This window comes from Dama dama, chromosome 11 (assembly GCF_033118175.1).
Source record: "Dama dama isolate Ldn47 chromosome 11, ASM3311817v1, whole genome shotgun sequence".
Taxonomy (NCBI): domain Eukaryota; kingdom Metazoa; phylum Chordata; class Mammalia; order Artiodactyla; family Cervidae; genus Dama; species Dama dama.
The window spans coordinates 101,563,202-101,577,967 of record NC_083691.1 but is presented as its reverse complement, the minus strand read 5'-3'; the positions used below and the strand labels follow the sequence as shown (position 1 = coordinate 101,577,967).

Genomic DNA, 14,766 nt, shown 5'->3' with positions numbered 1-14,766 from the left:
ACTATATCCTGAACCAGAGAAAGTACTCCTGCAGGAGACCAGATTTTCTATAAGTCTTTAAAATTTCTTTTTCTTTCCTTTTCTTTTATTGGGGCAGGAGACTGAAAAATGCAGAGAATAGTACAACAAAGGCCTAAGTACCCACATTCCAGAATTAGCAAAGGTTAGTATTTTGTAATGATGACTCTAACATTGCTCATAAAGTTGTTCCCTTTATTTCACAGATGGGCAAAGTGAGGAGGAGCAGGAGGGATAGGATGTGACTGAGCCGTACAGCCTCCAGCATCTTGCTCCTAGACGGACTGGATCCTACAGGGAGAATCTGGAGCTGGTAAGACAAGCATTCTCGTCCTACTTTAAAGATGAAGAGCTTGGAGCCCCCAGTGCATGTGGATGAGATCCTCCATGTTCTGAGCCCTGTGCTGGCTTAGGAGGACAAAACAGAATGAAAAGCCCAAAGCAAGTGGGACCCCTGCATGATGAGGGTGCAGAGAGGGGCTGCATGGAGGGGGAAAGGCTCCCTGCAGCCAGGGCAGCTTCCCCAGGCCCCTAATCCAGGAGCAAGCCAGCAAATACTTACGGGGACGTCCCATAGAAAAATCGTGTACTTCATAGGGCATATCTGAGCCAGTGACTCAAATTATGGATCATCACCAAAGAAAAACAAAAATATCCTGCCATCCAGTGAGATGATGTGATGCTTTTTATTTTTACTAGTAGATTGCTCCATTTATAAATCTTTGATAACCCCCCCCCCCCACCAAAGAGCAGCTGAATTCATCAATTAAAAAAAAAAGTGAAACTGATGGGGGATGAGAGCTGGCTTTCTGTGAGTCCCTAGCTTCTCAGGCTGCAGCTCCGGAGTGGCATCAGTAGAGCCCACGCTAGGTTGCATCATAGTCTGCTAAGCCACCTGCACTCTGAGAGCGACAGGAGCCGGCTGGGGGTCCACCAGCTGGAATCTCAGAAAGCATGGTCTCTAAAAATACCCAGCTCTGCAGATTCACCTGGGGCCAAGGGGGCTTCTTGACTGATAGCTCCCTTAGTCACCAACCCAAGTTCAAAAAGGAAAAAAACACTGCCTTTTCACCTTGATTGATTTTAGCTCTGGAGAGTTTTCGCTGGTCCTTTCAAAGTGATAGAAACTCCCCGGAATTATTTTAGGAAAAGTAAAAGACAGCAGAATGAAGCTAGAAGCCAGGCTTTGTCAGAGGCTGGGGCTCCAGCGTGCGTGACGGACGCCCAGCTTCCCTCCCCGCAACCGAGGTCACGGTTAGGCGGTGCTGGCATCTCCCCACGGTCTGGCACACTCGGACAGGACGCGTGCCTGGCAGCTAGGCGGGGCTGCAGCCAGCCCCTCTCCACCCCAGCCTGGAGGCTACCTCTTCCGCACATCCACGGAGCAAGGGGAGGGCATGGAACTTTACAGTCCCACCGCATGAGGGAGAAAACCAAGTCCAGTTGGCCCGAAATGAAGGACACAGCCCTGGTGCTCAGGGTCTCACCATCCTGGTGTATGCGAATGAGTTGTCCCCCCAGCAATATACAGAGCGCTGTTTGGGAAGAAAAGTGCCTCCTCCTAGTCTTGTTGCTTCAAAGACAGAAAAACCACAGGTTCCTGACAAGGGGCATGGGCTTTATCAGCTACAGCAGGTCCTTCCTGGCCTCAGCCTGGTCGCTTCCTCTCACCATAGGCAGAGACACAGACAGAACGCCCAGCTCGGGCCCTGACATGGTGGGAGAGTTGTGTTCAATCCTCAAAAAAGCGTTCAGAAGAGTTTGCTGAGCCGTGATGCATTCTGCCTTCCTCTCTCGGGTTGGGTTGGGCACTGGGCCACCTTTGAAGTCACCTCAATCCAAAGACAAGCAAACCTAAGGAGGGCAGGGCAGTTAACACCGCACTGACTTCACAGGCTTCCCTGGTGGCTCAGCAGTAAAGAATCTGCCTGCCAACGCAGAAGATAAAGGTTCAATCCCTGGGTGGGAAACATTCCCTGGAGAAGGAATGGCAACCCACTCCAGTATTCTGCCTGGGAAATTCCATGGACAGAGGAGCCTGGCGGGCTACAGTCCATGGGGTTGCAAAGAGTCAACACAACTGAGCAACTAGACACCAGCAACGCACTAACTTCATAGTCTGGTGCCTCCAAGAAAACACAGATCTTTGAAAAGATTGTTTCTGATCTAGATCCACTCCAGATTGCTTTAAGGTGAGAAGTTTTCTGCTGCTGGAGGTGGCCTTGTGTGACCCTGGAAAACTGGCTCTGCCATGGCCCTGAGAAGAGGCAGGGAAAAAATTTAGACAGTTGCTTGAATGGACTCCTTGAATGGGGTTTGGAAAGATTTGGTTAACAATTGCTTCATCGTTTCTAAAACTCATTAGCCAAGGGTGAGAATTCCAGTTGCTCCGTGTCCTCATTAATGTTTACTATGGTCAGACTTTTTGTTCTAGTCATCCTAATGCATGACTGGTGAGATCTCTTTGTGATTTTAGATTCCCTGAAGTAGATAACAGCAACCCACTCCAGTCTTCCTGCCTGGAAAATTCCACAGACAGAGGAGCCTGGTGGGCTACAGTCCATGGCGTTGCAAAGAGTTGGACATGACCAAGTGACTGAGCACACACACACATAGAATTTAAAGACTTTCATTCAATTAAATAAACACAACTCATTTAAAATACTGAGTTTTGTAACCCATGAGCACAGTATCTCTCTATTTATTCAGGTTCTTTTTAATTTCTCTCAGCAGTGTTTTATAATTTTCAATGTATAGCTATCGTCCATCTTCTATCAGATTTGCCCTAAGTGTTTTATACTTTTTGATACTATTTTCAGAGCTATTTTTAAAATTTCAATTTTCAGTTGTTCACTGAAAGTATACATTTTTTTGTGCATTAATCTCTTATGCCATATCTTCACTGAAGTCACCTTTTACATTCTAGTAACTTTTTGTTTCTATAGGATTTTTTACATAGATTCTCATGTCATCTGCAAATAAGGATGGCTTTACTTCTTTAGTTCCAATCCAGAACTTTTTTATTTTTATTTCTTGCCATATTGCACTGAAGATCAAATCTTCAGTGCAATGTGGAATAGAATCTGTGAAAGTTTCTCATCTTTGGAGGAAAATATTCCATCTTTCACCATTAATAATGATGTCATTAGCGATTAGTTTTTAGTAGATGCCCCTTATCAGATAGAGAAAGTTCCCATCTATTCTTAATTTGCTGAGAGTTTTTATCAGGAATATTAGCTGGATTATATCAAGTGACTTTTTGCATATATTGAGACGATAAATTTCTAGTGCCATCATTTAGCAACTTGAGTCAAGTCTAGAAGATTTACCTCTTTTTATATCTTTTTTCCCTTCCTGTTTATAATTGTCTTAAATATTTCTTCTACATATATTGTGATTCTCATTAGCAGTGTTACAGTTTTTGCCTCAACTATCAACATAATTTAGAAAAATTAAGAATGAAAAGAAAGTCCATTGTAATTACCAGTATTACCAATATTTTTTATTATTGTGTTGTTTCTTCCTTACTGATGTTCCAGAAGTCTTTCTTTTATTGTTTCTTTTTTTGTCCAGGAAACTTCTTTTAGCCACTCTTATATCTGCTAGTGACAAATATTCATTTTTCATTTTTTGGAAATGTCTTAATTTCCTTTTCATTTCTAAAGGATCCTCCACTGGAAAGGACCTTTCAACTGAATACAGGAGTTTATGCTAACAGTTCTTTTCTACATACATTGTAGCAGTTCTTTTCTTTCAGCACTTGAAAGTACTCTGGCCTCAGTGGTTTCTAATGAAAATGTGCTGTCATTCAAATGTTTTCTTCCATAGGTAGTGTCACTTCTCTGTTTTATATATATGCATATACGTTATATACATAAACATCTGTGCTGTGCTTAGTCGCTCAGTCATGACCGACTCTTTGTGACCTCAGGGACTGTAGCCCGCCAGGCTCCTCTGTCCATGGGGTTCTCCAGGCAAGAATACTGGAGTGGGTTGCCATCCCTTCTTCCAGGGAAGCTTCCCAACCCAGGGACCAAACCCAGGTCTTCTGCACTGCAGGCAGATTCTTTAACTGTCTGAGCCACCAGGGAAGCCTGAGAATACTGGGGTGGGAAGCCTGTCCCTTCTCCAAGGGAGCTTGCTGACCCAGGAATCAAACCAGGGTCTCTCTTGTTTCTGAAGTTTTACTCTCGTTCGCACTGACCAGGCTCCCCAGGTGGCGCTAGCGGTAAAGAGCCAGCCTCCCGTGAGACTGGATATTTCATGTCTTGTCTTCCAGGCAACTACTGTCCTTTACTTCGCTGTTAAGCTCCTCCATTTAGATGGGTGTTTTGGTTGTTGCTGTTATTATGACTGTATTTTCTGTTATAAAATTTTCATTTTGTTCTTCTACATTTTTTCTGTCTTGCTTGAGACTTCCTATCTTTAAATTTGTTTCAAGAGTATTTGTGTTTGCTCTTTGAAGCATTGTAATGGTGGTTGCTTTGAAATGTTTGTCAGATAATTTTAATATCTCTGTCATTTCGGTGTGAAAGTGAAAGCGTTAGTTGCTCAGTCGTATCTGACTCTTTGTGACCCCACGGACTGTAGCCCACCAGGCTCCTCTGTCCATGGGATCTTTCAGGCAAGAATACTGGAGTGGGTTACCATTCCCTTCTCCAGGGGATCTTCCTGACCCAGGGATTGAACCCAGGTCTCCTGCATTGCAGGCAGATTCCTTACCGTCTGTGAGCATTTATCAGTTGCTTTCTTCATTCAGTTTGAGATGATCCTGGTTCTTGGTATGATGAGCAATTTTCTACTGAAAACTTGACATTTGGGGTGTTCCGTTTAGAGATTCTGTATCTTATTTTAATCTGTTTTCACTGGCTTCCTCTGACACTGTAGGCGAAGGTGTAGGAGGCAGGGTGGTGGCGGCAGTGAGCTGCCTCGTCAGTGCCAAGTGGGGGTGGGAGTCCGGGCCTCTCACTTGGCCTCTGTTGGCATCAGGGGCAGGGGTCTCCTTCTTACTGCTGGGTGGGAGGAGAAGTTCAGCTCACTGCCTCGTGCTAGGCCTCCGCTGATAGCGCCCCCATGGGGAGGGGTCAGAGTGCTTCGTTGCCATTCCCCACGTGGCCTTGTTGCCCCTGAGAGGCAAGAGTATCCTGACTCACCACTGGGCCTCCCAGATGCCGCCCTCACTGGGCAGGAAGGAGCTCCTTTTTGCTGTGCATGGGGATAAACGTCTAGGCTCGCGATGAGGTCTGCACTGACCCGGGGGAGGAGCCTGCTACACGGGGTAGGGATGAAAGTCGTAGCTCCCTGCTCAGCATTCTCAGATACCACCCTGGGATGGGCGGCAGGTAGGGTGGTTTGGGGCACCCAGTTTCAGCCTGGTCGTGAGAATGGATGGGCGACTGAGCTCCCCATAGCCTTTGCTGACTAAACTTGGGTCTCCTGCATTGCAGGCAGATTCTTTACTGTCTGAGCTACCAGAGAAGCCTGATGATGTAGTTTCTATGATGTTTGGCAAAAATGGAACAGTTATTGCCTAAAACTTTTCTTTCTTAGTGGGCTGTCCTTTTCCAGGCTCTTTGGCTAGAGAGAGCAGGATCTTGTGGGGACTTCTCCTGTGTCTGCTCTCTTTTGGAATATGAGTTCCCGGCTTCTTCAGTGCCTCGTCTGAGATACACGAGACAAAAAGAAACCAGTGATCTCACCTCTCTGTTCCACTGGTCCCAAGGTTCCTATTAGTCTGTCTTTTCTCTATTTTCTAGAATCCGCTTAATGTTTGTTTTGTATATTATATCAGGGTATTTAGTTGTTGAGAGCAGGAGAAATGGATAAGCATGTCTGTTCCAACTTCCTGGAAGAGAAAGTCCTCATCTCACTTTTGGGATGCATTTACAAGTAAGTTGCAAAGATTCACTCTTAAATACCTCAGCCTGTGTATTATTAATTATAGTTCAGTATTCATAAGAGGCACAGGTTCAATCCCCGGGTTGGAGAGATCCAGTGGAGGAGAGCATGGCAACCCACTCCCGTCTTACTTGGAGAATCCCATGGACAGAGGAGCCTGGTGGGCTACAGTCTACAGGGTTACAAAGAGTCAGACACAACTGAAGTGACTTAGCATGCATGCATGCACATTTGCTTATATCTTTCTAAGTTAAACATTGTACACACATGAAAAAGTAGAAATCTTAAGTGGACCATTTGATGACCATAGCCCACCCTCTGTCAAGATATAGAACTGATCCATTACCTGAGAAATTCCCTCATACTCCTTCTCAGTCAATCCTTGTTGTCAATCACCCCCCAGAGGCAAACATTGTTGTGTTTCTTCTAACATCCTAAATTAGTGTTATTTGTTCTAGAATGTCACATGGATAGAAGCATGCATCAGACACTCTTATGTGTCCGGCTTTCTTCTTTCAACATGATATTTTGAGATTTGTCTGTGTTTTGTCCTTCATTCTGTTTTACTGTTGAGCTATATTCATTCCATCACATGAATATACCACAGCTTGTTGATCCATCCTCCTATTGATGGACACCTGAGTTGTTTCTAGGTTTTGGCTGTTATAAATCAAGCAAAGGAGAATGCTTTTAACTTGGAGCATTTTTTAAAAATTTTTTATTTAAAATTTTAATTATTTATTTTTGGCTGCCTGTGCATGGGCTTTCTCTAGTTGTGGCAAGTGGGGGCTACTGTCTAGTTGCCCCCCATCTTCCCAGACCAGGGATTGAACACTGCATTGGCAGGTAGATTCCTAACCACTGGACCGCCGAGGAAGACCGGGAGCATATTTTTTAATGGTCTGAATCAACCTTCATCTGAATGCAGGGTCATATTTGAAAATGTCACCTACAACTCTGACATACCAATTTTTATAGTTTTCTGAAACGATATAAAGTATCATTCTTTCATTCGTTTGTTTGTTGAACCACTATTTAGCAAGCCTGTTCTCTGTGCCAGAAGTGATGGTAGGCCCTGGGATTAGTGAGGAGGAGGGCAGACTCAGGTCCCTGCCTGATGAGCTGGTATTCTAGTGAGGGCAGAGGGGAGGCACAGTAAGCCAAACGAGAAACAGATACATAACATCCATTAGCAACGTGTGCTCTGAAGGAAAAACAAAGCCAGGTCCCCGGGTGGAGGAGGCAGATGGGTGGCCCGGGGGTGGGTGGGTGTTATTTTTAGCTCTGGAGGTCAAGGGAAGACCTTAGAGGAAGGCAGGGAGTATAGTTGGAGAAGGTGAGGTTTGAAGACACAGGACCTTTTAAAAATTTTGTTTTATTTAAAGTATTTCTTAAATCTTTAGCCATACTGCGTGGCATGCATGATCTTAGTTCCCCGACCAGGGATGGAACCCATGCCCCCTGCAGTGGAAGAATAGAGCCTTAACTGCTAGACCGCCAGGGAAGACCAGGACTTTTTTTTTTTAAAGTCTGTGTCTTTTAAGCACCTTCATGCCTGGGAATTCATGCATTTCAGAAAAGACTTCTCTGTCACCATTAAAGGGTGGGGAGATCCAAGGCCCCGAGGGGGCAGTGGGCCAATTATGTCACAGAGACCCTGGACAAGCCAGACTAGAGGTGCTTGCCCACTGCCTGGGCGTTGACGAGCCGACCTTCTTAGCTTCCTGAGGGTGCTTTCAGTCTCCCCAGCCTCTCTGCCCACCCCTCCCACTCCTGCAGGTGCTTCCCCAGGAAGTGTTAGCATGGAGTGAGAAAGCCACCGGCAGCCTGAGGTCTGGGGCTCTTCTGTCTGTGCGTCCTTGAGCAAACCCTCTCCTCTTGCTGGGAGGTTCAAGTCAAGTTGGTGGTGTGACACCACCGCCCACCCCACCGTCCTCCTGCCCTTATCAACGTTGTCACAACATACCCTCCTGTGCACACATGGGCCTGGAGCGCTTTCTGTTTTATCTTGTTTAACTCACACACCCACCCTGTGGGTAGTTGCTCCATTCTTACCCATGGGAAATGGGAGCGGGGCATTTGCTGAGGCCAAAGCAGAATGCTAAGCTGAGCGTGTCTGATCCTAACCAGAATGCTTTGAGCTACTGCGTTTTATTGTTAACTCAGTTCTGAACAGAGGGAACTCTTGTCCTTCGGTGATATGAGTTTGCAGAAGTCAGAGGGAAGGATCTGGAAAAAGGCTAAAGGGATGTTTCCAGGGGAGGGTTGGGGTGGGGTGGACTTGCGTGGGTCTGAGAGAAGCCTTGTGTGGATGTCCATGTGGAAGGTGGGGAAGAATGCGGAGTTCGATAGGAAGGAGCTGGGACTCAGAGTTGGAAAACCCTGAATTCCAACCCAGTCTCCACACTAATGCCACGGATGGTGGGATTTGGGGCAAATCCTGTAAATCCTCCAACTTCCCCTTCCGCATCTGTAAAATGGACAATGGTATCTCTCTCTCTCTCCAACGTTGCTGGGTGGGTCTGATGAGGAGACACATGTAAAGTGCGCAGAAGGTGCCAGGCTCACAGTAAATGCCCAGTAAATGCTGGCTGGCTTGTCTAAAAAGTGGCAGCACTACAGACTCGGCAGTGTTTGATGCCAGGAAGCAGCGCAGTGAAAGCAGGGCTTGCGTCTTACCTGGGAGTGGGGAAACCTGGCAGCCCCCAGACGCTTGCAGGAGGACACCTGCAGGAACCGGGGCTTCCTGCGTCAGGGGCATGAGCGTGCTCTGGGTTATTTTCCAGCCTGAAGTTGTTGCTGTTATTGCTTACTCCTCAGTCATGTCCGACTCTTCGCAACCCCGCAGACTGTAACCCACCAGGCTCCTCTGTCCATGGGATTCTCCAGGCAAGAATACTGGAGTGGGGGGTTGCCATTTCCTCCTCCAGGGGATCTTCCCGACCCAGGGATCAAACCTGTGTCTCCTTGCTTGGCAGGAGGATTCTTTCCCATTGAGCCACCAGGGAAGTCCTGTCCAACTTGGAGACGTCCTGTCCTTTCAAGTCTTCCTCCTGTAGCAGCTGTAGCTCCAGCGAGGGAGGGCGCAGCAGCTTCTGTTGGCTCCCAGACACCAGCTGTGGTCTCTGGGAATGTGTTTATCCAGCCCAGAGGGAAGTGGACGAGTGAGACGGGAGCGCCAGGCTTTCCAAACCCCAGCCTGTGAGCTCTGCACCGGCGGCACGGACACCCAGCCAGAGCAGCGTCATGGCCGGTTAGGGCGCGCTGCGCGTTCACTGCATCAAGATGTATTTTGCAAACTTATTATAAACATATTACATTTCTTATCCTAATGTGGCTGTTGGCAAGCTGCCCGTGAGTTTTAGCCTCTGGGAGAAAAACAATTGCTTGAGCCGAGTGTTGGGTACTTTTACTTTCCATACGCTACTCAGGGCTCCTTGGAGTCCCTACTCCAACACACACACACACACACACACACACGCTGCCCTTCATATAGATGTGTGATCGTGGGCCATTGGCCCCCATCTCCTGCTGAGATGTTCTTCCACCACATGTTTATCTGGGGATCCAAGACCTGCTAATATTTTGTGGCAATTTTTTTTTTCTTCAGGAAAAGTCCTGAAAACTGTACATGTTCATATTGAACAAACTCACTGACTTCCGCTTCCAAGCTCTTCTGCCGCCTCAGTTAAATACCTGAATAGTCCACTTTGTTGATTAGTGTTCAACATGCCTTGTATAAGGAGAGGGTGAGGCCAGGGAAAGGAGGTTATCTGTCCAAGGTCCCCAGCCGTTCATCTCAAGGATTCTCCAGCCGGTTCCCCCATAAACCATGACACTGTTGTGAGGAGACCCTTTCAGCCACCACGACCATCTCCTTGAAGCCGCAGTCCAGAGCCCAGAGCTGATCACGATTAACTGCTGGGGATCTGAGACCCAGCCGGCCAGACATGCGGCAGGGAGCCCTGGGCAGCGGGGCCCCTTGCTCCTTCCTATCAGCCTGTGTGCAGGTGATTTCAAGAGAGAAACGCAGTGTGGGTTTGCACCAAGCTCCCTGCTGCCTGCTCCATGCCCCTGGGGCTCCCTTCTCCTCCCTCCAAGTCTGCAGTTCTCCCTCTTCCCCTCCCCACCCCGCCTCTTCCTCCTCTCTCTGTCTCCCTCGCCTTCCTCTCTTCCTCCCTTACCTTGTCCTAACCAGGAATGCCAGCAGCTGCCCCTGCTCAGCATGGCCCTACATTCCTCCTGAGCCAGAAAAGTGGGCACAGAACGGGTGCCCAGGCTGGGCCTCCGAGGGGCCCCACTTCAAAGGCACAGGAAAGAAGTCTGTTTCCCTGTCCACTGACAGGTCGGCTGATGTCTCGCCAGGCAGAGCCTCTGCCTGGGGAAACAGCCCTGTTGGCCACGCCGGGCACCTGGATGTTTGACCTTGCACGGCAGGTGGCCGGTCTCTCGAGGCCTTTCCTTGTGTAAAATGGCTGATGAACCAGAAGGTGATTCTAGTCCCCTTCCGACCATGGAGCAGACCTGTGCAGCTGCCTGGTGCCTGCATGGACACAGTGCACACATGTGCACACTCAGCCCATGTGCAAGGACTCACACACATGCACATGCTCACAGACGCACGCACACACACACTGGGTCATCCACAGAGGGGTGGCTTCACGCCTCTTACTCAGCACTTCCTCAGCTCATCTGAAAGCAGAAAGACAAATACATGATATCGCTTATATGTGGAATCTAAACAAAAAAAAGATACAGATGAACTTAAGAAAGAGAAGTAGACCCACAGACGTGTAGAAAACAAATTTATGGTTACCAAAGCAGAAAGGCGGGGGCGGGATAAACTGGGAGGCTGGATTAACAGATACACACGACCCACCACACATAAAACACAGCCAGCAAGGACCTACTGTAGGCACAGGGAGCAGAGTACTGAACATTTTGTAACAACCTGTGTGGGAAAAAACCTGAAGAAGGCTGTGTGTTTGTGACCGAATCACTAGGCTATACACCCGAAGCTAATACAGCGTTGTAAATACAATCCAAAAAAGCCACATGCGCTACAAAAGCTATAACATAACATATAACCTAGTTATATAATATAATTTAAATACACACAATGATATATATGCTATATAATATAATCTATATATAATAATGTAATCTAAATATATATAATCTATATATAATCTAATTATATAATATATAATCTTAAAAAGCCATATAATCTATAAAAACTACAATCTAAAAAAAGATATAATCAAAAAATCTTTTCCTGCTGAAAATAGATAAGTGAATGAATAACAAACAACAGTGTCTGTCTCAGGCTATTTGTATGTTTTAAGAACTAACCAGTCTCCCAGGATCTCTGGTGGAATCACCTGACAGCCGGCCTTAGTGGGGCCTGAGGGAAGCCCTAAACAGATGCCAGCGCTTCCAGAGGGGTCCAGACAGCCTTCAACGTCTGCAGGCATCTGTGGGCGGTCTGCCAGGCCTGGAGGGCTGCAAGGACACCCGCCCTTCGTGGCATTGCAGCTCCCGCCAGCCTCTCGGCGGATGGACTCCGGGTCCCCATCCCAGGAGCCAAGAAGCTGACTGCCAAGCCGGGCTCACTGGGGACTTGGCAGCAAGTCGCCACCCACAGCTGCGGGGATTCAGAAGACAGCAGCCGAGCCAGAGACCCGAGCATGGTGACACGCGACAAAGCCCAGAGCCACAGCGCAGCCCTGCCCCTGAAGAAGCTGTGGGGCCCTCCGTGGGCTCACTCCCGCTCAGGGTGCAGCGTCAGTGAGACTTTGCTTCTGCTTGGGGTGCAGTGAGAAGAGCGGGTTGAAGGGCTTCATTTGAAACCTGCCCTGGGGAGAGGTCAAATACGGGAACGTGGAGCTATGAATGATGCCTTTGGTCCTGAACTTGTTCCGCATCTGTGGGCCCGAAGTACCTAAGTGTTAGTTGCTCAGTCGACTCTTTGCAACCCCATGGACTGCAGCCCGCCAAGCTCCTCTGTGCATGGGATTCTCCAGGCAAGAACACTGGAGCGGCTTGCCATGCCCTCCTCCAGGGGATCTTCCTGACCCAGGAATCAAACCCTGGGTCTCCTGCATTGCAGGCAGATTCTTTACCGTCTCAGCCACCAGGGAAGCCCCAGTACCTAAGAGGCACAAGCAACTGTGACATTTTAATTATTTCAGATTTAAAACATGTTCTCCTCTGCCTGCCTCCAAAATAATTTGAAAGGCTACAGAATTCACCACTACTGTGTATGAATTAATTCATAATTAGATGAAAACTTGTGAGCAGAGTACCAGCAGGCCCCACATGTGAGGTGATGGCCGCAAGTAAGCATGGAGCACGCCTCCACAGAGCACACAGCCGAGGTCCCACCCACACCTTCCACACTGTCGTCTTGACAGCTGGGACACCCGGCCAAGCAGTGGTGACCCAGCCAAGAGATGGGGGGTGGCATCCACCTGGGCACCCAGCCACTCACATGCTGACTCTTGTTACTGGAGAGAAAGAAGAACAGAGATAGCTTGCCTTTTTTAAATTTTAAAAAAGAATTTTAAATCAATAACCGTTGCACACAGTCCAAAATGTAAAAGATTCAAACCAACGTGTAGAGAAGACTTCATCTCAGCCTGACCCCCAGCACCCGCCTAGAGGCAAACATCATTTTCAGATTCCTTCATGTAGAGAAGACTCCATCTCAGCCTGACCCCCAGAACCCTCCTAGAGGCAACCATCTTCGTCAGATTCCTAGGGATCCTATTTTCTACATGAACTACAACTTTTATTTTGTTACATAAAGGATAGCATACTGTGGTAGTGGTTTAGGTGCTAAGTCATGTCTGACTCTCTGTGACCCCATGGACTGTAGCATACCAGGCTCCTCTGTCCATGGGATTTCCCAGACAAGAATACTGGAGTGGGTGGCCATATCCTCCTCCAGGGAGCATACTGTACTACTTTTTATATAACTAACTCAGAATATTAGACATTTGGGTTGTGTCCCATCTTTGGCAAATGCAGACAATGTTACCTAAATGTCCTTATAGGTGCACATGGCCTATACATGTGTAAGAATTTCTGTAGATGAATTCTCAGACGCCAAGTTCCCAGGTAAAGGGGATAAATGAACTTACAGTTTCGATATATGTTGCAAAATTACTGTCCACCAAAACTGTGATTAAAGTTAGACCATCTGAAAGATGAAAATGATATCTTGGTGTAAATGTGAATTGCATTTCTCTTTCCATGAATGGTGCTGAGTGCTCAGGGCCACGGGTATTCCCATTCCTGTGTCTTGTCAGTTCACCTCCTTTGCCCCCTTTTTCTCTATTTTGACCCTATGATTATAGCCCACCAGGCTTTTCTGTCCATGGAAATTTCCAGGCAAGAATACCAGAGTGGGTTGCCAGGGGAAGATTCAGGGGATCTTCCCAAGCCAGGGACTGAACTCCCATCTCTTACATCTTCTGCATCGCCTGGCAGATTCTTTACCACAGAGCCACCAGGGAAGCCCTTCTCTGTTTGACTGTTGGTCATTTATTGATTTAGAAGAGCATTTATATGTTAGGGATATTTGCACTTTTTCAATTGTGTTTATCAGTTGGATGTTTGCATTGTAAGTATGTCTGTGGTAGGTTTGGCCATGCAGAGAAAACTTGATTTTTATGTAGTTATTTTCATCAAATTTTCTCTTTTTGGTTTTGTAATTTGTGTTTGTGCTCATATAAGTATTCCTCCCTCTGAAGTGAAAAATTGTTTTCTTTCAGTACTTTTATAGTTTTATGTTTTTACATGTAACTATTTGATCTATGTGGGCTTCCCAGGTAGCTCAGTGGTAAAGAATCCACCTGCCAAGGAAGGAGATGCAGGTTTGATCCCTGGGTTGAGAAGATCTCCTGGAAAAGGAAATGGCAACCCACTCGAGTATTCTTGCCTGGAAAATCCCCTGGACAGAGAAGACTGGCAGGTCACAGTTCATGAGGTCCCCCCAAAAGTCAGACATTCTTAGCGACTGAACAACAGCATTTGATCTGTGTAGCTTTTAGTTGGATATGTAATTATTGTGTGGATTCACGTTGTACTGAACGCTAGATCATGTGCCCAACACACAGCAAGGTCAACCCAAAATGTCAGAATTTCGAGCACAGAAGGGTTCATAGCAGGGCCAGGCAAAGAAATCGGCTGGCTCATGTCCAAAAAGCCCAAACCCCCTGCAGGGTTTCAGCAAAGAACTTCTAAAGGCCAGATGAGGGCAGGGCGTGGTAGGTTATTGCCAACCTCTTGGTATAGGTATAGGAATCCTTTGTTCTTGCAACTGTCCTTGTAGGTCAGGTCATGATGTTCCTATAAACCTCAACAACTCAAATGTTATTCTCTATTCTGCAACTTTTTATCTCTATGTGAGTGGAAAAGTGTTATACCCTTAAAGGTCAGAGCTTTAAGAAAGGGCTATCCTGTATATTTCAGGCTGTGGGCAACATTCTTAACTCAAAGCAAAGGCTATAGAACACAAAGGTTAAAGTAAAAGACACAGATTAAATGAGTCATATTTGTTCTCCCTTCTTACAACCTTTTTTCTCCAGGTGGCTGCTGTGTAGTTCCAATACTATTCCTGAATCGCCCACTTTCCCCACTGGCTTTGCTTGCCTCTGGCTTTCTCTGGACTTCCCACTCGGAGGAACAGAGACGCTTGTAAGCGAGCAACAGACTCAGAAGCGCAGAGGAGGACATACCCTCAAAGGCCATCCCTTTTAATCTATGGTTTAAAATTCAAAGAAGCTGCTCCTTGCTTTAGAGAAGACAAGCTTTCCTGTTTGTTCGCCTCATCACGCTGTCACATTC

At 47.0% G+C, this 14,766-nt stretch overlaps 1 long non-coding RNA gene across 2 annotated transcripts in view; it reads left to right on the top strand.

Moving 5' to 3' along the window:
- The window catches only part of LOC133065227 (uncharacterized), a 269,805-nt gene that overhangs the window by 127,432 nt on the left and 127,607 nt on the right, over window positions 1-14,766 (top strand). For both annotated transcript variants that reach the window (XR_009694871.1, XR_009694870.1), the window contains exon 3: window positions 225-331. This is a non-coding gene — a long non-coding RNA (uncharacterized LOC133065227). The remainder of the gene's footprint in view (window positions 1-224; window positions 332-14,766) is intronic.